This window comes from Euprymna scolopes, chromosome 46 (assembly GCF_053919585.1).
Source record: "Euprymna scolopes isolate OS-2025 chromosome 46, ASM5391958v1, whole genome shotgun sequence".
Lineage (NCBI taxonomy): Eukaryota > Metazoa > Mollusca > Cephalopoda > Sepiida > Sepiolidae > Euprymna > Euprymna scolopes.
In genome coordinates this window covers 93,806,985-93,830,535 of record NC_136527.1, presented here as the reverse complement: position 1 = coordinate 93,830,535, position 23,551 = coordinate 93,806,985, and positions in this window count along the sequence as shown.

The following is a 23,551-nucleotide window of genomic DNA, read 5'->3' as shown; positions in this document are numbered from 1 at the left end:
TACGATAATAATTTACATGGAATCTCACGTCATCAGATATACGTCAAAATATTTGAAGAAGAAGTGAAAGAGGGAATGTTCTGCCTTCCAAACCTTCACCTACGACAACCCAATTGTATTTCTTCTTCTATACAAGTTTAGAAATATTCAAAGATAAAACTTACAAAATTCTTTAAATATACATATATTATCCATTAATTTTTTAAGCTCAATGTAACTACAGAGCATATGACAAATAAATGACAAAGGCCTATATGCCAAATTTCACGATGTTGACCATCTTACAATTTATTTATGGACAACTTGAAATTTGAAATATAGGCCTTTGTCATTTATTTGTCGTATGCTCTGTAGTTACATTGAGCTTTAAGAATTAAAGGATTGATATAAATAAAAGGTGAAATATAATTGAAAAAACATCTCCACAGAAATATATAAAGTTTTTATTATTCTTTATTTAGCTGCTAGTCTAGCCACACTGGTGGGCTGTGATACAGTGAAACAGTACTGCATGTAGATGACTATATATATATATATATATATTTATTCCAGGTAGAAACAATCTCACGCAATGCCTCTTCTTATCTAAAACTCATTGTCAGCTTACACTCTTAGGTGCTTGTGTAGATTGGTGAACTTTTAAATCAACTCATTTCAAGTGAAATCATTAGTATACATTCCCGCCAAAAATGATTCAGTAGAAAAATAATTACAAACAAAAAAACATTATTTATCAAATTATTGAGTTCTATCGTATGTTTTAATGTAGAAGAGTTGTGCAACCAATTCAGTTTGACAAACTGATTTATCTCTCTTGACTTAAATTAAGGGTTTGCTATTTTTAAACAATGAATATATGAACGCAATTGTGAATTATTTATTTTTGCTTAACATGCATCTAGCACATCTTCTACAAGATCATTTTTCGTAATTTTTTTTAGAATTTATGCTAATTATGATGGGAGACGGAAATATGTAATAATGTCTACAGGTAAATAAATTCTCTTAGATGCCAGAGCATATAGTTATCACCTTTACTTTTAGGGAGAGATGGGGGGGGGTTTAGAGTATGAAATAACCAGATTCACACACACTTTTTTTTAAAGAACAAGGGAGGCAACTCTTGGAGATAAAAGAGCGCTTTTTTCCCTTTTTTTATTTAAATTTTAAATGATGTTATGAATAAAGACTTTTTTTCCTCCCTCTCCTTAACCCTTGCCAGGCTATTTAAGCTAAAAAAAAAAAAATTAATTAATTACAAAGAATTTTTGTCTTTTAAAATATGAGATCCTCACATCCAGGAAAAAAAAAGAATCTTGAAGAGGGGAAAAAATAATTTAAGAATTGAATTAAAATAAAAAATACCCCAAAAAGATGCTAAATTTTGAACAGCTTTTGCAGTGTAAAATAAAATAAAATTAAATTTAAAAAATCGATCAAAAAAACTGGTTTTGTTTGTTTTATTTATTTTTCTTTTCGTTTTTTTTAATCATAAAAAAATAGTTATCTTTTACATTCAAGTGGTAATATGTCTTGTTTGGAAAAAAAAAGTTTGGATTTAGAATTCAACCAATTTAATAAAAAAAATCTGATGTATCTACCAGTCATGAAACAAAAATGTCATATTCAAAAAATCACATAAATTGATGAAGTGGTTTCAGTTTTATAAAAAAAATTATTTTTAAGCACTTAATAGGTTAGTTTTTGTTTTACGGCATATCAACCCTTTTCAGGTTATTTAATGCTGAATCCAGTGATTTTGAAGAACAATTTCTTAATAGAATATATTTGTTTTTTTTTTCAAGTTGGTTTCTATTTAACCCATAGTTGGGACCCTAACAGGTACTACCACTCCGGGTCAGAGCGGACCTGGGAGGAATGGCAATTAAAGGGTGGCTCGAAACTCAAAAAAACCCCAAGCTGGGGCCTCACCATCAGATACCGTTTAAGGTCATAGCCAGGACCACGCTTAATGGGAATTTGTCAACACTATAACAAATTTAGTCGCAATGAATTATTGCTGAGTTATCTTCCTGTGATTCATGACATTTTTTTTCATAATGGCGGTGGAGGCGAGTTCCCTCTATCGTGTTACAAAACTACTCACACCTGAGACAATCGTGTATCTCTCCAAAGCAACTATTCACTCATGCATGGAGTATTGTTGCCACATCTGAGCTGGTGCATCTACCACTAGCCACTCCCTCTTGTAGGGTAAAAAAGAGAGTTTCACATCTAAGTCCACACAAGAGGGGATAGGTATAGGTAGATGAGAATCCTATAGACCAAGGCATCTCAGATTGTATTCAATTGAAAATTTCTAAGTCCAAACAAGAGGGGACATAAGTATAGGTAGATGAGAATCCTATAGACCAAGTCATCTCAACGTGTATTCAATTGAAAATTTCTAAGTCCAAACAACAGGGGATGTGGATATAGGTAGATAAGAATCCTATAGACCAATGCAAGTCAATGTGTATTCAATTGAAAATTTCTAAGTCCAAACAAGAAGGGACGTAGGTATAGGAAGATGAGAATCCTATAGACCAAGTCATCTCAGCGTGTATTAAAATGAAAATTTCTAAGTCAAAACAAGAAGGGACGTAGGTAGATGAGAAGCCTGTAGACCAAGGGATCTCAGATTGTATTCAATTGAAAATTTCTAAGTCCAAACAAGAGGGGACGTTGGTATAGGTAGATGAGAATCCTATAGACCAAGGCATCTCAGATTGTATTCAAATGAAAATTTCTAAGTCCAAACAAGAGGGGACGTAGGTATAGGAAGATGAGAATCCTATAGACCAAGTCATCTCAACGTGTATTCAATTGAAAATTTCTAAGTCCAAACAAGAAGGGACGTAGGTAGATGAGAAGCCTGTAGACCAAGGGATCTCAGATTGTATTCAATTGAAAATTTCTAAGTCCAAACAAGAGGGGACGTTGGTATAGGTAGATGAGAATCCTATAGACCAAGGCATCTCAGATTGTATTCAAATGAAAATTTCTAAGTCCAAACAAGAGGGGACGTAGGTATAGGAAGATGAGAATCCTATAGACCAAGTCATCTCAGCGTGTATTCAATTGAAAATTTCAAAGTCAAAACAAGAAGGGACGTAGGTATAGGAAGAATAGAATCCTATAGACCAAGGCATCTCAGCGTGTATTCAATTGAAAATTTCAAAGTCAAAACAAGAAGGGACGTAGGTATAGGTAGATGAGAAGCCTGTAGACCAAGGCATCTCAGATTGTATTCAAATGAAAATTTCTAAGTCCAAACAAGAGGGGATGTATGTATTGGTAGATGAGAATCCTATAGACCAAGGCATCTCAGATTGTATTCAAATGAAAATTTCTAAGTCCAAACAAGAGGTGACGTAGGTATAGGTAAATGAGAATCCTATAGACCAAGTCACCCAGGTTGTATTCAATTGAAAATTTTTAAGTCCAAACAAGAGGGGACGTAGGTATAGGTAAATGAGAATCTTATAGACCAAGTCATCTCAACGTGTATTCAATTGAAAATTTCTAAGTCCAAACAAGAGGTGACGTAGGTATAGGTAAATGAGAATCCTATAGACCAAGTCACCCAGGTTGTATTCAATTGAAAATTTCTAAGTCCAAACAAGATGGGACGTAGGTATAGGTAAATGAGAATCCTATAGACCAAGTCATCTCAACGTGTATTCAATTGAAAATTTCTAAGTCCAAACAAGATGGGACGTAGGTATAGGTAAATGAGAATCCTATAGACCAAGTCAAGTCAACGTGTATTCAATTGAAAATTTCTAAGTCCAAACAAGAGGGGACGTAGGTATAGGTAAATGAGAATCCTATAGACCAAGTCAAGTCAACGTGTATTCAATTGAAAATTTCTAAGTCCAAACAAGAGGGGACGTTGGTATAGGTAAATGAGAATCCTATAGACCAAGTCAAGTCAACGTGTATTCAATTGAAAATTTCTAAGTCCAAACAAGAGGGGACGTAGGTATAGGTAGGATGAGAATCCTATAGACCAAGTCATCTCAACGTGTATTCAATTGAAAATTTGGAAGTCCAAACAAGAGGGGACGTAGGTATAGGTAAATGAGAATCCTATAGACCAATGCAAGTCAACGTGTATTTAATTGAAAATTTCTAAGTCCAAACAAGAGGGGACGTAGGTATAGGTAAATGAGAATCCTATAGACCAAGTCAAGTCAACGTGTATTCAATTGAAAATTTCTAAGTCCAAACAAGAGGGGACGTAGGTATAGGTAAATGAGAATCCTATAGACCAAGTCAAGTCAACGTGTATTCAATTGAAAATTTCTAAGTCCAAACAAGAGGGGACGTAGGTATAGGTTAATGAGAATCCTATAGACCAAGTCAAGTCAACGTGTATTCAATTGAAAATTTCTAAGTCCAAACAAGAGGGGACGTAGGTATAGGTTAATGAGAATCCTATAGACCAAGTCAAGTCAACGTGTATTCAATTGAAAATTTTTAAGTCCAAACAAGAGGGGACGTAGGTATAGGTTAATGAGAATCCTATAGACCAAGTCAAGTCAACGTGTATTCAATTGAAAATTTCTAAGTCCAAACAAGAGGGGACGAAGGTATAGGTAAATGAGAATCCTATAGACCAAGTCATCTCAACGTGAATTCAATTGAAAATTTCTAAGTCCAAACAAGAGGGGACGTTGGTATAGGTAAATGAGAGTCCTATAGACCAAGTCATCTCAACGTGTATTCAATTGAAAATTTCTAAGTCCAAACAAGAGGGGACGAAGGTATAGGTAAATGAGAATCCTATAGACCAAGTCATCTCAACGTGAATTCAATTGAAAATTTCTAAGTCCACACAAGAGGGGACGTTGGTATAGGTAAATGAGAGTCCTATAGACCAAGTCATTCAGGTTGTATTCAATTGAAAATTTCTAAGTCCAAACAAGAGGGGACGTAGGTATAGGTAAATGAGAATCCTATAGACCAAGTCATCTCACCGTGTATTCAATTGAAAATTTCTAAGTCCAAACAAGAGGGGACGTAGGTATAGGTAAATGAGAATCCTATAGACCAAGTCATCTCAACGTGTATTGAATTGAAAATTTCTAAGTCCAAACAAGAGGGGACGTAGGTATAGGTAAATGAGAATCCTATAGACCAAGTCATCTCAACGTGTATTCAATTGAAAATTTCTAAGTCTAAACAAGAGGGGACGTTGGTATAGGTAAATGAGAATCCTATAGACCAAGTCATCTCACCGTGTATTCAATTGAAAATTTCTAAGTCCAAACAAGAGGGGACGTTGGTATAGGTAAACTAGAATCCTATAGACCAAGTCATCTCAACGTGTATTCAATTGAAAATTTCTAAGTCCAAACAAGAGGGGACGTAGGTATAGGTAAATGAGAATCCTATAGACCAAGTCATCTCAACGTGTATTCAATTGAAAATTTCTAAGTCCAAACAAGAGGGGACGTAGGTATAGGTAAATGAGAATCCTATAGACCAAGTCATCTCACCGTGTATTCAATTGAAAATTTCTAAGTCCAAACAAGAGGGGACGTTGGTATAGGTAAACTAGAATCCTATAGACCAAGTCATCTCAACGTGTATTCAATTGAAAATTTCTAAGTCCAAACAAGAGGGGACGAAGGTATAGGTAAATGAGAATCCTATAGACCAAGTCATCTCAACGTGTATTCAATTGAAAATTTCTAAGTTCAAACAAGAGGGGATGAAGGTATAGGTAAATGAGAATCCTATAGACCAAGTCATCTCAACGTGTATTCAATTGAAAATTTCTAAGTCCAAACAAGAGGGAACGTAGGTATAGGTAAATGAGAATCCTATAGACCAAGTCATCTCAACGTGTATTCAATTGAAAATTTCTAAGTTCAAACAAGAGGGGATGAAGGTATAGGTAAATGAGAATCCTATAGACCAAGTCATCTCAACGTGTATTCAATTGAAAATTTCTAAGTCCAAACAAGAGGGAACGTAGGTATAGGTAAATGAGAATCCTATAGACCAAGTCATCTCAACGTGTATTCAATTGAAAATTTCTAAGTTCAAACAAGAGGGGATGAAGGTATAGGTAAATGAGAATCCTATAGACCAAGTCATCTCAACGTGTATTCAATTGAAAATTTCTAAGTCCAAACAAGAGGGAACGTAGGTATAGGTAAATGAGAATCCTATAGACCAAGTCATCTCAACGTGTATTCAATTGAAAATTTCTAAGTTCAAACAAGAGGGGATGAAGGTATAGGTAAATGAGAATCCTATAGACCAAGTCATCTCAACGTGTATTCAATTGAAAATTTCTAAGTCCAAACAAGGGGGGACGTAGGTATAGGTAAATGAGAATCCTATAGACCAAGTCAAGTCAACGTGTATTCAATTGAAAATTTCCAAGATCAAAACAGTGTAAGTAAGTGTCTGGAAGTGCCCGATCGACGCCTACTTCCATGTTGGGTGCATGTAGGCGTATCAAAATGCCTTCTGATCTGCTAGGCACATCGGGACTTAGTTTCTTTTCTGTTCTTTCTCTGCACTGTGTAGGTTGGCGTCTGGAAGTGCCCGATCGATGCCTGCTGTTACCTTGACACATCAACGTGTATTTAAGTTAAAACTTCTAACTTCAAAACGGGAGTTAGGTACCGGTAAATGAGAAGCTTATCAATCTAGACATGTTTAAATTTATAAGTTCGCACATAGGGGTTGGCAAGACGGCTAATAGGGATAAAGAATAAGAAGAGAGAGATAGACAGATCTAGATAAATACAGAGGTATAAAGAGAGACAGGCAAGGGAGATAAATTTCATGATTTAACTTATATGCTAATAAGAAATAGTTGGTGTATCAGAAATACAAGCATTGGTTTTACTGGTTAATTTTACATCAGAATACACTTGTAGATTTTCTTTTCTAAAGGGAACATGCAAATAGCACACATAACATCTAGACATATAAATATATACATAAAACAATTATAGTTATGAGATATATCTAACTAATCCAAAAAGACAATAATAATGAATATCATCACTTACCTTGGAAAATTATCCAGGCTGTATGCCTACTCACATTCCATCAAACACCAGAAAATCATGATCCATTGCTTGGTTGATTTTTTTTATTTTTTTATTTTTATTTTTTTCATACACATTTGTAATTGTGTTTTGCTTTATCAAGTATTTTTGTAGTTAATCTGTGGTGTTGGGAGAGGTGTTAACATGAATCAATTTTGCTTAACAATTTTTTTTATACATATTTTTTCAGTTTACAGAGTCATTGCAGTACCAAGTCTGACACTGTAATTGCTTGAAAAGTATTGCATTAGGAAGGATTCTTTTCTTTTTTTTTGAGGTCTGCGGGAATTTCAGTAGGGGAAGTTTCTACTGATTTTAGATTCCAAGACAGGAAAGTTGTATTTTATTGTTTGTGCATTCTTTTATCAATTTCTTACAGATATTTTTGTGTTATGAAAATGAATGACTTGCAAAGACATTTACATTTTTGCATTCGTTTTTTTTTTAATTCTTCACCTTTTTTGTTTTAATGTCCCAAGAGTGAACACAGACGGATGAGTCTTATTCAACAGAGTGGAAAAAAACAGGGTACCTTTGGTTGTCCTCAATGGATTTGTCCAGAGTATAATGTGTCCAAGTTATTGCCCTAATACAGTGAGAACCATACCCCCAAAACTAATGCAGAACTCTACTTATGTATTGCACAGCTACAAGAGTTAACTTGTCTAGGATAAGTGACATATAAGCTTGCAAAACTCACTATACAGCTCTATTTATTAACTGATATGAACTTAAATTGCTGAACATGTCTCAAAAATTTTCTACAGAGCTCTACTTAAAAATGAGCACTCTCAAAGACAATTTGTCTAACATAATTTGGAAATATGTTTTTTAAAGTTACCATAGAGCTATCAAATATATTAGGCACTCAAATAGGAAGCTTGTTTCAAATACTTGTCATATATATATATATATATATATATATATATATATATATATATATATATATTAAAAACTTACAGTATATCTATACTTACGTATTGACATTTAGGTTTTTAAAACATACTGCAGAGCTCTTCATGTTTTCTGAATTTTATGCTTTCGTCTACTAATGTATTGAGCACTCTCAAAGTATATTCGTGTAGCTGAATTGCCATACATATTTTTGAAAGTCTATATTTAGCTCTACTAATGTATTGAACTCTGTAAAAATAAATTTATGCAGTTGAAATGCCATATCTGTTTCTCAAAGGTTTTATTAAGCTCTACTAATATATTAAGCACTCTGAAAGTAGATTTGTCTAAAATAATTGCCAAAATGTTTCCAAATCTTACTACAAAGCTCTATAAATGCATTGAGCACTCTTAAAGTAAAATCGTCTTGCATAATTAAACAACACAATTGTTAAATTTACTACACAGCTATATTAAACTATGGAGCACATGCAAGCATCATTGGCATATATATATATATATATATATATATATATATATATATATATATATATATATATATATATATTGTTTAAACGTACGAAAGAGCTTTACTCAAAGTAAATTTGTCTAGCACAAATGAGAAAAATTCTTTCAAATCTTTCCACAGAACTCTACCACAGTATTAAGCACTCTGGTAATTACTTTTCCAGCATACCCGCAATACACAATTTTAAAACTCACTACAGAGCTGTACTTATCTATTTTGCAGTCTGAAAGAAAATTTTTGATCGCATAACAGAAATTTGTATTTTTCAAATAACTCCAAAAATTAACTCATACATTGAGCACTCTTAAAGGAAATTTCTCTGCTATAAATGACAAATGTTTTCAAAACTAAATACAAAGCTTCGAAAAAAGAGCTGATATTATAACAGGTTACTTTTATTCAAATATCTATGACCGAGCATTATATAATTTATTTAGATTTTTACTGAATAATTACACTTGAAATAGTGCTCAAAACTAGCCAGAGCTGATATTATAAAACGTTTATTTTATTACAGGATAAATACACATTAATATTGAACCAGAGTTATATAAGAGTGCTCAATGAGATATAGAGCAATAAAGACATTTTATTTAGATTTTTAGTTAATAATTACACTCTAAATAACTGCTCAACACTAGACAGAGCTGATATTATAAAACGTTTATTTTATTACAAGAGATATAAATATTAAGATTTATCAGAGTTAATTAAGAGTGCTCAATGAGACATAAAGCAATAAAGACATTTATTAAGATTTTTACTTAATAATTACATTTTTAAAATGTGCTCAAGACAGAGCTGATATTATAAAACGTTTATTTATTACAGGCTAAATAAACATTAAGGTTTAACCAGAGTTATATAAGAGTGCTCAATAAGACATAGAGCAATAAAGACATTTTATTTAGATTTTTACTTAATAATTACACTTTAAATAAGTGCTCAACACTAGACAGAGCTGATATTATAAAACGTTTATTTTATTACAGGCTAAGTAAACATTAAGATTTAACAAGAGTTATATAAGAGTGCTCAATAAGACATAGAGCAATAAAGACATTTTATTTAGATTTTTACTGATTAATTACATTTTAAATAAGTGCTCAACACTAGGCAGAGCTGATATTATAAAACGTCTATTTTATCACAGGATAAATAAGCATTAAGATTTAACCAGAGTTATATAAGAGTGCTCAATGAGACATAGAGCAATAAAGACATTTTATTTAGATTTTTACTTAATAAATACACTTTAAAATAAGTGCTCAACACTAGACAGAGCTGATATTATAAAACGTCTATTTTATTACAGGATAAATAAACAAAGATTTAACTTGCTGATAATATAAAACGATTAATTAATTACAGGATAAATAATCATTAAGATTTAACCAGAGGTATATAAGACTGCTCAATGAGACATAGAGCAATAAAGACATTTTATTTAGATTTTTACTTAATAAATACACTTTAAAATAAGTGCTCAACTCTAGACAGAGCTGATATTATAAAACGATTAATTAATTACAGGATAAATAAACATTAAGATTTAACCAGAGTTATATAAGAGTGCTCAATGTGACATAGAGCAATAAAGACATTTTATTTAGATTTTTACTTAATAATTACACTTGAAATAAGTGCTCAACACTAGACAGAGCTGATATTATAAAACGTCTATTTTATTACAGGAAAAATAAACAAAGATTTAACTTGCTGATTTTATAAAACGATTAATTAATTAAAGGATAAATAATCATTAAGATTTAACCAGAGGTATATAAGACTGCTCAATGAGACATAGAGCAATAAAGACATTTTATTTAGATTTTTACTTAATAAATACACTTTAAAATAAGTGCTCAACTCTAGACAGAGCTGATATTATAAAACGATTAATTAATTACAGGATAAATAATCATTAAGATGTAACCAGAGGTATATAAGACTGCTCAATGAGACATAGAGCAATAAAGACATTTTATTTAGATTTTTACTTAATAAATACACTTTAAAATAAGTGCTCAACTCTAGACAGAGCTGATATTATAAAACGATTAATTAATTACAGGATAAATAATCATTAAGATTTAACCAGAGGTATATAAGAGTGCTTAATGAGACATAGAGCAATAAAGACATTTTATTTAGATTTTTACTAAATAATTACATTTTAAATAAGTGCTCAACACTAGACCGAGCTGATATTATAAAACGTCTATTTTATTACAGGATAAATAAACATTAAGATTTAACCAGAGTTATATAAGAGTGCTCAATGTGACATAAAGCAATAAAGACATTTTATTTAGATTTTTACTTAATAATTACACTTGAAATAAGTGCTCAACACTAGACAGAGCTGATATTATAAAACGATTAATTAATTAAAGGATAAATAATCATTAAGATGTAACCAGAGGTATATAAGACTGCTCAATGAGACATAGAGCAATAAAGACATTTTATTTAGATTTTTACTAAATAATTACATTTTAAATAAGTGCTCAACACTAGACCGAGCTGATATTATAAAACGTCTATTTTATTACAGGATAAATAAACATTAAGATTTAACCAGAGGTATATAAGAGTGCTTAATGAGACATAGAGCAATAAAGACATTTTATTTAGATTTTTACTAAATAATTACATTTTAAATAAGTGCTCAACACTAGACCGAGCTGATATTATAAAACGTCTATTTTATTACAGGATAAATAAACATTAAGATTTAACCAAAGGTATATAAGAGTGCTTAATGAGACATAGAGCAATAAAGACATTTTATTTAGATTTTCACTTAATAATTACATTTTAAATAAGTGCTCAACTCTAGACAGAGCTGATATTATAAAACGTTTATTTTATTACAAGAGATATAAATATTAAGATTTAACCAAAGTTATATAAGAGTGCTCAATGAAACATAGAGCAATAAAGACATTTTATTTAGATTTTTACTTAATAAATACACTTTAAAATAAGTGCTCAACTCTAGACAGAGCTGATATTATAAAACGTCTATTTTATTACAAGAGATATAAATATTAAGATTTAACCAAAGTTATATAAGAGTGCTCAATAAGACATAGAGCAATAAAGACATTTTATTTAGATTTTTACTTAATAATTACATTTTAAATAAGTGCTCAACACTAGACGGAGCTGATATTTTAAAACGTCTATTTATTACAGGATAAATAAACATTAAGATTTAACCAGAGTTATATAAGAGTGCTCAATGAGACATAGAGCAATAAAGACATTTTATTTAGATTTTTACTTATGAATTACACTTTACACAACTGCTTAACACTAGACACAGCTAATATTATAAAACGTTTATTTTATTACAAGAGATATAAATATTAAGATTTAACTAGAGTTATATAAGAGTGCTCAATGAGACATAGAGCAATAAAGACATTTTATTTAGATTTTTACTTAATAATTACACTTGAAATAAGTGCTCAAAACTAGAAAGAGCTGATATTATAAAACGTTTATTTTATTAAAGGATAAATAAACAAAGATTTAACTTGAGTTATATAAAAGTGCTCAATAAGACATAGAGCAATGAACACATTTTATTTAGATTTTTACTTAATAATTACACTTTAAAATAAGTGCTCAACTCTAGACAGAGCTGATATTATAAAACGATTAATTAATTACAGGATAAATAATCATTAAGATTTAACCAGAGGTATATAAGACTGCTTAATGAGACATAGAGCAATAAAGACATTTTATTTAGATTTTTACTTAATAAATACACTTTAAAATCAGTGCTCAACACTAGACAGAGCTGATATTATAAAACGATTAATTAATTACAGGATAAATAATCATTAAGATGTAACCAGAGGTATATAAGACTGCTTAATGAGACATAGAGCAATAAAGACATTTTATTTAGATTTTTACTTAATAAATACACTTTAAAATAAGTGCTCACCTCTAGACAGAACTGATATTATAAAACGATTAATTAATTACAGGATAAATAAACATTAAGATTTAACAAGAGTTATATAAGAGTGCTCAATAAGACATAGAGCAATAAAGACATTTTATTTAGATTTTTACTGATTAATTACATTTTAAATAAGTGCTCAACACTAGGCAGAGCTGATATTATAAAACGTCTATTTTATTACAGGATAAATAAGCATTAAGATTTAACCAGAGTTATATAAGAGTGCTCAATGAGACATAGAGCAATAAAGACATTTTATTTAGATTTTTACTTAATAAATACACTTTAAAATAAGTGCTCAACTCTAGACAGAGCTGATATTATAAAACAAATTATTAATTACAGGATAAATAATCATTAAGATTTAACCAGAGGTATATAAGACTGCTCAATGAGACATAGAGCAATAAAGACATTTTATTTAGATTTTTACTTAATAAATGCACTTTTAAATAAGTGCTCAACTCTAGACAGAGCTGATATTATAAAACAAATTATTAATTACAGGATAAATAATCATTAAGATTTAACCAGAGGTATATAAGACTGCTTAATGAGACATAGAGCAATAAAGACATTTTATTTAGATTTTTACTAAATAATTACATTTTAAATAAGTGCTCAACACTAGACCGAGCTGATATTATAAAACGTCTATTTTATTACAGGATAAATAAACATTAAGATTTAACCAGAGTTATATAAGAGTGCTCAATGTGACATAGAGCAATAAAGACATTTTATTTAGATTTTTACTTAATAATTACACTTTAAATAAGTGCTCAACTCTAGACAGAGCTGATATTATAAAACGTTTATTTTATTACAAGAGATATAAATATTAAGATTTAACCAAAGTTATATAAGAGTGCTCAATGAGACATAGAGCAATAAAGACATTTTATTTAGATTTTTACTTAATAATTACATTTTAAATAAGTGCTCAACTCTAGACAGAGCTGATATTATAAAACGTTTATTTTATTACAAGAGATATAAATATTAAGATTTAACCAAAGTTATATAAGAGTGCTCAATGAGACATAGAGCAATAAAGACATTTTATTTAGATTTTTACTTAATAAATACACTTTAAAATAAGTGCTCAACTCTAGACACAGCTAATACTATAAAACCTTTATTTTATTACAAGAGATATAAATATTAAGATTTAACCAGAGTTATATAAGAGTGCTCAATGTGACATATAATATGGGGCAAAAATCAGAAGCTCACAGTGTTAATGCCGGTGTCCCTCAGGGATCCATCCTGGGCCCAACTCTTTTCCTGATCTACATTGATGATCTTCCGGATCATATCCTTACATCATTTGTAGACATTTATGCTGGCGATACTACCATTTATGGTACCACATCTAAGACAGTAAACGAGCAAGTTCTCTCCAATTCTCTCTCCTCTGATCTTGAGCACGTGGTACAATGGGGAAAGGAGTGGCTGGTTACTTTTAATGCATCTAAAACCAAGCTTCTCTCTTTACATCATCAACATTCTAATCCACATTTGTCATCAATTGAAATGAATGGCTCTCGTCTTCAGGAGGCCTCAAGTTTTGACAAGCTTCTGGGCTTGACCATTACTCCTGATCTTAAATGGAACACGTATATCGAATCTGTTGCCAAGGCCGCTGGAAAAATGGTGGGATCTTTCTATCGATCCAGTAGATATCTCACTGCTGATGCTATTCTCTTCCTATATAAGAGCCAGGTACGTCCAAGGATGGAATACTGTTGCCACATCTGGGCAGGAGCTGCTAGAAAGGACTTGTCCTGCCTTGATAGAGTTCAAAATAGACTTCGTAGCCTCGTAGGAGATGTCCTTTTCTCCTCCTTGCAACCTCTATCTCACAGAAGAGATGTTGCGAGTTTGTCTCTGATGTATCGTTATTTTCATGGAAAGTGTTCAACTGAGCTTCAATCTTTGGTCCCCCCTCGCCAAACTTTCACAAGAAACACTCGTCTAGCTGTAAACACTATCAATAATTTCCCCCACTCTTTATCTGTGGCTAAACCTAAACGTAGATTCCATGAACAAAGCTTCTTTCTTAGAACTGCACGCCTGTGGAATTGTCTTCCGTTTTCCTGCTTTCCGGCTGACTACAATATGGTTGTGTTCAAGTCTAAAGTAAATAAGTTCTTGATGAGCCGTTCCATATAAGTTATTAAATTTACCAAATTTTCATTACTAATGATTACTATATTGACCAATTTCTACTGTACACTCTTTAACCCTTATCCTTGAGTGGCCTCTGGGCCTTGATAATGTGGTGATGCCTTTGTAAAAAAAAAAAAAAAAAAAAAAAAACCAAAGTTATATAAGAGTGCTCAATAAGACATAGAGCAATAAAGACATTTTATTTAGATTTTTACTTAATAATTACATTTTAAATAAGTGCTCAACACTAGACGGAGCTGATATTATAAAACGTCTATTTATTACAGGATAAATAAACATTAAGATTTAACCAGAGTTATATAAGAGTGCTCAATGAGACATAGAGCAATAAAGACATTTTATTTAGATTTTTACTTATGAATTACACTTTAAACAACTGCTTAACACTAGACACAGCTAATATTATAAAACGTTTATTTTATTACTAGAGATATAAATATTAAGATTTAACTAGAGTTATATAAGAGTGCTCAATGAGACATAGAGCAATAAAGACATTTTATTTAGATTTTTACTTAATAATTACACTTGAAATAAGTGCTCAAAACTGGAAAGAGCTGATATTATAAAACGTTTATTTTATTAAAGGATAAATAAACAAAGATTTAACTTGAGTTATATAAACGTGCTCAATAAGACATAGAGCAATGAACACATTTTATTTAGATTCTTACTTAATAATTACACTTTAAAATAAGTGCTCAACTCTAGACAGAGCTGATATTATAAAACGATTAATGAATTACAGGATAAATAATCATTAAGATTTAACCAGAGGTATATAAGACTGCTTAATGAGACATAGAGCAATAAAGACATTTTATTTAGATTTTTACTTAATAATTACACTTGAAATAAGTGCTCAACACTAGACAGAGCTGATATTATAAAACGATTAATTAATTACAGGATAAATAATCATTAAGATTTAACCAGAGGTATATAAGACTGCTTAATGAGACATAGAGCAATAAAGACATTTTATTTAGATTTTTACTGATTAATTACATTTTAAATAAGTGCTCAACACTAGGCAGAGCTGATATTATAAAACGTCTATTTAATTACAGGATAAATAAGCATTAAGATTTAACCAGAGTTATATAAGAGTGCTCAATGAGACATAGAGCAATAAAGACATTTTATTTAGATTTTTACTTAATAAATACACATTAAAAAAAGTGCTCAACACTAGACAGAGCTGATATTATAAAACGTCTATTTTATTACAGGATAAATAAACAAAGATTTAACTTGCTGATATTATAACACGATTAATTAATTACAGGATAAATAATCATTAAGATTTAACCAGAGGTATATAAGACTGCTCAATGAGACATAGAGCAATAAAGACATTTTATTTAGATTTTTACTTAATAAATACACTTTAAAATAAGTGCTCAACTCTAGACAGAGCTGATATTATAAAACGATTAATTAATTAAAGGATAAATAATCATTAAGATTTAACCAGAGGTATATAAGACTGCTCAATGAGACATAGAGCAATAAAGACATTTTATTTAGATTTTTACTTAATAAATACACTTTAAAATAAGTGCTCAACTCTAGACAGAGCTGATATTATAAAACGATTAATTAATTACAGGATAAATAATCATTAAGATGTAACCAGAGGTATATAAGACTGCTCAATGAGACATAGAGCAATAAAGACATTTTATTTAGATTTTTACTTAATAAATGCACTTTAAAATAAGTGCTCAACTCTAGACAGAGCTGATATTATAAAACGATTAATTAATTACAGGATAAATAATCATTAAGATTTAACCAGAGGTATATAAGAGTGCTCAATGAGACATAGAGCAATAAAGACATTTTATTTAGATTTTTACTAAATAATTTCATTTTAAATAAGTGCTCAACACTAGACCGAGCTGATATTATAAAACGTCTATTTTATTACAGGATAAATAAACATTAAGATTTAACCAGAGTTATATAAGAGTGCTCAATGTGACATAGAGCAATAAAGACATTTTATTTAGATTTTTACTTAATAATTACACTTGAAATAAGTGCTCAACACTAGACAGAGCTGCTATTATAAAACGATTAATTAATTATAGGATAAATAATCATTAAGATTTAACCAGAGGTATATAAGAGTGCTTAATGAGACATAGAGCAATAAAGACATTTTATTTAGATTTTTACTTAATAATTACACTTTAAATAAGTGCTCAACTCTAGACAGAGCTGATATTATAAAACGTTTATTTTATTACAAGAGATATAAATATTAAGATTTAACCAAAGTTATATAAGAGTGCTCAATGAGACATAGAGCAATAAAGACATTTTATTTAGATTTTTACTTAATAATTACACTTTAAATAAGTGCTCAACTCTAGACAGAGCTGATATTATAAAACCTTTATTTTATTACAAGAGATATAAATATTAAGATGTAACCAGAGGTATATAAGACTGCTCAATGAGACATAGAGCAATAAAGACATTTTATTTAGATTTTTACTTAATAAATACACTTTAAAATAAGTGCTCAACTCTAGACACAGCTAATACTATAAAACAATTATTTTATTACAAGAGATATAAATATTAAGATTTAACCAAAGTTATATAAGAGTGCTCAATAAGACATAGAGCAATAAAGACATTTTATTTAGATTTTTACTTAATAATTACATTTTAAATAAGTGCTCAACACTAGACGGAGCTGATATTATAAAACGTCTATTTATTACAGGATAAATAAACATTAAGATTTAACCAGAGTTATATAAGAGTGCTCAATGAGACATAGAGCAATAAAGACATTTTATTTAGATTTTTACTTATGAATTACACTTTAAACAACTGCTTAACACTAGACACAGCTAATATTATAAAACGTTTATTTTATTACAAGAGATATAAATATTAAGATTTAACTAGAGTTATATAAGAGTGCTCAATGAGACATAGAGCAATAAAGACATTTTATTTAGATTTTTACTTAATAATTACACTTGAAATAAGTGCTCAAAACTAGAAAGAGCTGATATTATAAAACGTTTATTTTATTAAAGGATAAATAAACAAAGATTTAACTTGAGTTATATAAAAGTGCTCAATAAGACATAGAGCAATGAACACATTTTATTTAGATTTTTACTTAATAATTACACTTTAAAATAAGTGCTCAACTCTAGACAGAGCTGATATTATAAAACGATTAATTAATTACAGGATAAATAATCATTAAGATTTAACCAGAGGTATATAAGAGTGCTCAATAAGACATAGAGCAATAAAGACATTTTATTTAGATTTTTACTTAATAATTACACTTTAAATAACTGCTTAACACTAGACAGAGCTGATATTATAAAACGTTTATTTTATTACAAGAGATATAAATATTAAGATTTAACTAGAGTTATATAAGAGTGCTCAATAAGACATAGAGCAATGAACACATTTTATTTTGATTTTTACTTAATAATTACACTTGAAATAACCGCTCAACACTAGACAGAGCTGATATTATAAAACGTTTATTTTATTAAAGGATTAATAAACATTAAGATTTAACTAGAGTTATATAAGAGTGCCTAATAAGACATAGAGCAATGAACACATTTTATTTAGATTTTTACTTAATAATTACACTTGAAATTAGTGCTCAACACATGACAGAGCTAATATTATAAAACGTTTATTTTATTACAAGAGATATAAATATTAAGATTTAACTAAAGTTATATGAGTAAGACAGAGCAATAAACACATTTATTTAGATTTTTACTTAATAATTACACTTTAAATAAGTGCTCATCACTAGAAAGAGCTGATATTATCAAACGTTTATATTATTGAAAGAAAATTATATGCCAATGCTTTATCATACATAGAGCAATATTGACATTTTAGATTTTTTATTGAGAATCATAACATTTTGAATAAAATTATTAAAATTTATATTACATTATGTCATATTCACACATGAATACCAAAAACAGTGTGGTTATCTAAATTGACGTATGCATTTTTTAAACTTATTACCTTGCTCTACTGATGTATTGAGCGATCTACATATAAGTCCTGTCATTTGAATTTCTCTATATATATTTTAAGTCTAAACAGTAACCTTTACTAATGCATTGAGCACTCTAGCAGTAAGTCTTGTCATCTAAATTGCCATACATATCCCCAAAAATTTAACAACTATCTCTACTAATTCATTAATAATTGTATATAGTTATCTTTCTGTCTCTCATTATATATCTTTCTATCTATAAAAGTGAAAATATCTGTCTGTGTGTGTGTACATTTCCCTAGGCAATAACTCTGTCAATTTTAGTCTACAGACTCAAAATTTGATATACAGGGTACTGAGATTTTGGAAAATCTATGCGATTGGTATTTGGACAGAAATTTGTCGATTAAGGTGTCAAAGTTCAACGATTTGACCTTTGAGAACTCTACAAAACTCCTCCGACAATTATGGGTCTAAACACTTGAAATTTTAGATATAGTTTTCTTGGACATGGATCTAACTTAATATCTTGATTTGAGCCCAAAACAAACAATTTTAAGGGTTCATAATAGGGGGCAAATCAAAAAAAAATTAACCGTTTTTTTGCTTTTTTTTTTGGTTGGTTGGGGGGGGGGGTGAGCATACACCACCAAACACCGGGGCTACGCCAGGAACCCATACTAGTATATATTCAAGGGATACAATTTATATATATATATATAATTATTTTTTTACTATAATAATTATTAAATACCTACAGACACTAGTGTTTCATCCTTTCGGGAATCTTCAGTGCAGGGTGTCACGATTAATACCAGTCGAACGATTCGAACTCCGCATCACGAGACATCTCTGGGTTGGTTATATATATATATTCAAGGGAGACAATATATAAATTGTCTCCCTTGAATAAATATATTTATACATATTTATACATACATATGTATATATATATATTCAAGGGAGACAATTTGTATATGTAGATCACATAATTATTAGAAGTTATTTTTTTAATGCTTAATTGAACTTTAATGCTTAGTTTTTCCATCAATTTTTGGACTTGGGTTATTTCTTTTTTAATATATACATGAAAAAAATCTATGTGCTATTCGAGACAAGAAATAAAAGAAATAAAGAAAATTCTTACCTGTTACTTCCCAGGTGTTATCTCCACTTTTTCTCTTTTCTGCTTCTTGCTGAAACTCATGGCAATTTCATGTTTGTTTGTGTTCTTTGTTACATATATATAATTTTTACTGTGATGATTTTTTTCTTTTAATTATTAACAATTTTTTTTGATTTATATAATAAAGAGAGACAACATAACTAATGGATTTTTTTTTAAATGATATATTTAACTTTCTGGCTATGATCAAACACACATGTACTACTATTTCTTTTTTGGAGTTGCATAAGTTAGCTGATGAGAAGAAATACAAGCAGAACTGCATTCATTTAAATAAAGCTAATAGTTTAGAATTTGATTTTACCCAGATGTGCATGTACACAAAGAAAGAAACACTTACTTGAGGACTTCTGTAACTACAGGAAACATGTGGCAGCTAGGATAGCTGATGCTGCTGGATTCAGTTGTTTTTTCCAATCCACATAATTCTCACAATAGCTGATAGTAGAATTCCATCATGATCAAGAGGAGTAACTGAAATTACAAAAATATACACACAGAAGGAAAGAAAAAGAATACTTACTCTACTTCTATGACAATGATTGCTGCCAACACTTCGAGATGCTAATGTTGGAAGAAACAGATAGACATACATCATACACAGTTTGATTGTACCCAGATGTGCTTGAACGCAAAGAAAGAAATACTTGATTCAAACTGCACAAGACATGTGGCAGACAGGAACGGTGATGCTGCTAGGTTTTGTTGCTTGTTCCAATCTATAAAAAAGAGATGATATTTATAGTGTTGATAATCTACTGCTCTGTGAAAGCTGGAACAATGGAAACAGTTAAATTAAATTTTCAAATCACAAAGACTGAAATCGAAACAGAAAGAAGAAAGGGTGATACTATACTCATCTTCCTGTCGGTGCAGACCAATTGCTGGTGACTGTTCGTTCGCCATTAAACTGGAAAATAAAATAAAAATAAGAAAAAAAAAAGAGGTTCCACCGGGGAAAGCTCTCGTCTGGGCAGCGAGGTGATGAACTCCCGAAAGGAGGGGCACTATATAAAAACAAGCTTTGCTGCGAACATCTCCTAAAAAGCGGTTTCTACTCAGAATAACAGGCGGAGCAGAAAACAGGGGTGTTCTCTCTACCCAACAGGATTCGTAAAGATACCACTAGTTTGTGTTCATAAGACGGCGATGATCGCTCACAAAACTGGCATTCCTACTATCATATCGGAGGACCGTCATATATAATTGCACTACCATTTCGTATTGGAGGACGGTCATATATAATTGCACTACCATACCGTTTCGGAGTTCGTAGACAGTAGGAATAATAAAAGCGGCCTTAAAGCGGCTTGTGAGCACACAATCTAGTCGAACTCTAGTCGTCCTTAGTCGAGTCAAGGCAAGCATGCATTACATAGTAACACGAGCATGTGTCGCCTGCTTAGAGGGTAGCCCCCTTCGGGAGATTCGAAAGCGCACCTCACAGCAGAAGAGCTTCGGAACCAATCGGACCGTACCCAGACTTGCAGCTATTTGTTAACTTGGAAGTGGAGTCAACACCCCGACACTGAGAAAAGAGCTTTCCAAAAGCTCAAAACCAGTTGCATGCAAAATCGGGGAAACTGGGAGCAGGCTGGGGAGAACACAGGGCCTTGGAGGGAGGCCCATTTTTCTCTTTCGTTCGGTTTACATCTTTCGGGTATTGTTCTCCTTTCAGCCTGCCCCCTTCACGCCTTTTTGCTCGCCACATGCAAGCGTATAAAAAGACGACCAGATGACGGACGCAACAAACTAATGCCGACATTTTCTGGATTTTTTTTTTTGCCAGAGCCCATTTAGCCGTGTAGCTGTTAAACTACAACGTTACACCCCCCTACCACGGTGAGGATAGGGTTGGACTTTAGGGGGGAAAATACACATCCAGTATTTTATCAAAGAACACCACGGTTTATAAACTGCACAATTGTCACGGTAATTCTACAGTTTATCGACCGCCCTTAAATAATATTATATATATACTTTCATCTAACAAATTAAATTAAAAGACGTTAATTTAGATTTAAATTAAAAATATTTTATCCAAGAACACCACGGTTTATAAACTGCACAATTCTCACGGTAATTATAAAGTTTATCGACCGCCCTTAAATAATATTATATATATACTTTCATCTAACAAATTAAATTAAAAGACGTTAATTTAGATTTAAATTAAAAATATTTTATCCAAGAACACCACGGTTTATAAACTGCACAATTGTCACGGTAATTATACAGTTTATCGACCACCCTTAAATAATATTATATATATACTTTCATCTAACAAATTAAATTAAAAGACGTTAATTTAGATTTAAATTAAAAATATTTTATCCAAGAACACCACGGTTTATAAACTGCACAATTCTCACGGTAATTATACAGTTTATCGACCGCCCTTAAATAATATTATATATATACTTTCATCTAACAAATTAAATTAAAAGACGTTAATTTAGATTTAAATTAAAAATATTTTATCCAAGAACACCACGGTTTATAAACTGCACAATTCTCACGGTAATTATACAGTTTATCGACCGCCCTTAAATAATATTATATATATACTTTCATCTAACAAATTAAATTAAAAGACGTTAATTTAGATTTAAATTAAAAATATTTTATCCAAGAACACCACGGTTTATAAACTGCACAATTCTCACGGTAATTATACAGTTTATCGACCGCCTTTAAATAATATTATATATATACTTTCATCTAACAAATTAAATTAAAAGACGATAATTTAGATTTAAATTAAAAATATTTTATCCAACAACAGCACGGTTTATAAACTGCACAATTATCACGGTAATATCGATTGGCTAGGTTTCTAACAGTATTTTGTATAATAAAATATAAATACCTTTAAATTTGTTTGACATCAGAGCAGTAGTAGGCAGAAATAAAAGCAGCGGCAGGGCGGCGGCTTAGCTGGGTCTTCTTGCTGGTCATCTATTCTTCTGGAACATCTCTCGCTGCCACGGTCAAACTGAATTTACAGCCCGTTTTGGGGCTCTTTTATATTTCACCATCGGCGTGAAAACCGTTAACTTTTTCCGGGAAAATTTAAACATTTCCCAGTCGACGTTACAAACTTTTTACCTTTTATGGAGTTTGTGGCACGTAGCTGCCTTTTCATTGGTTGATTTAAACTTGTTTAGATTGAAGAGTGCATGTAGACGTGTGTGTGTGTGTGTGTCTGTGTATGTTTGTGTTAATGCAAGTGTGTGTGTATGTGGGTGTGTGCGTCGTTGGCGTTGAAGCATGTTGGAGGGGAGCGTAGACACATTCTCTGTCTCTTTCGGTCTCTCCGCCCTTTTCCCTCTCTCTCTGTCTATATATAAGGACACGGAGAAGCGCGCGTGCGCGAGAGCGAGCGAGCGAGGGAGAGAGAGAGAGAGAGAGAGAGAGAGAAAGAGAGAGAGAGAGAGAGAAGCTGAAACTTTGAAAAGTTATAAAAAAATTAAAAAATAATTATATATATATATATATATATATATATTAAAAATAATTATATATATATATATATATATATATATATATATATATATATATATATATATATATATATATATAGATATATATATAGATATATCATAAGCAGAAATTTATTATTTATTTTACAAGCTGCCCCAGCGTAGTATTATCTCCAATCTCTCCATGTTAAGAA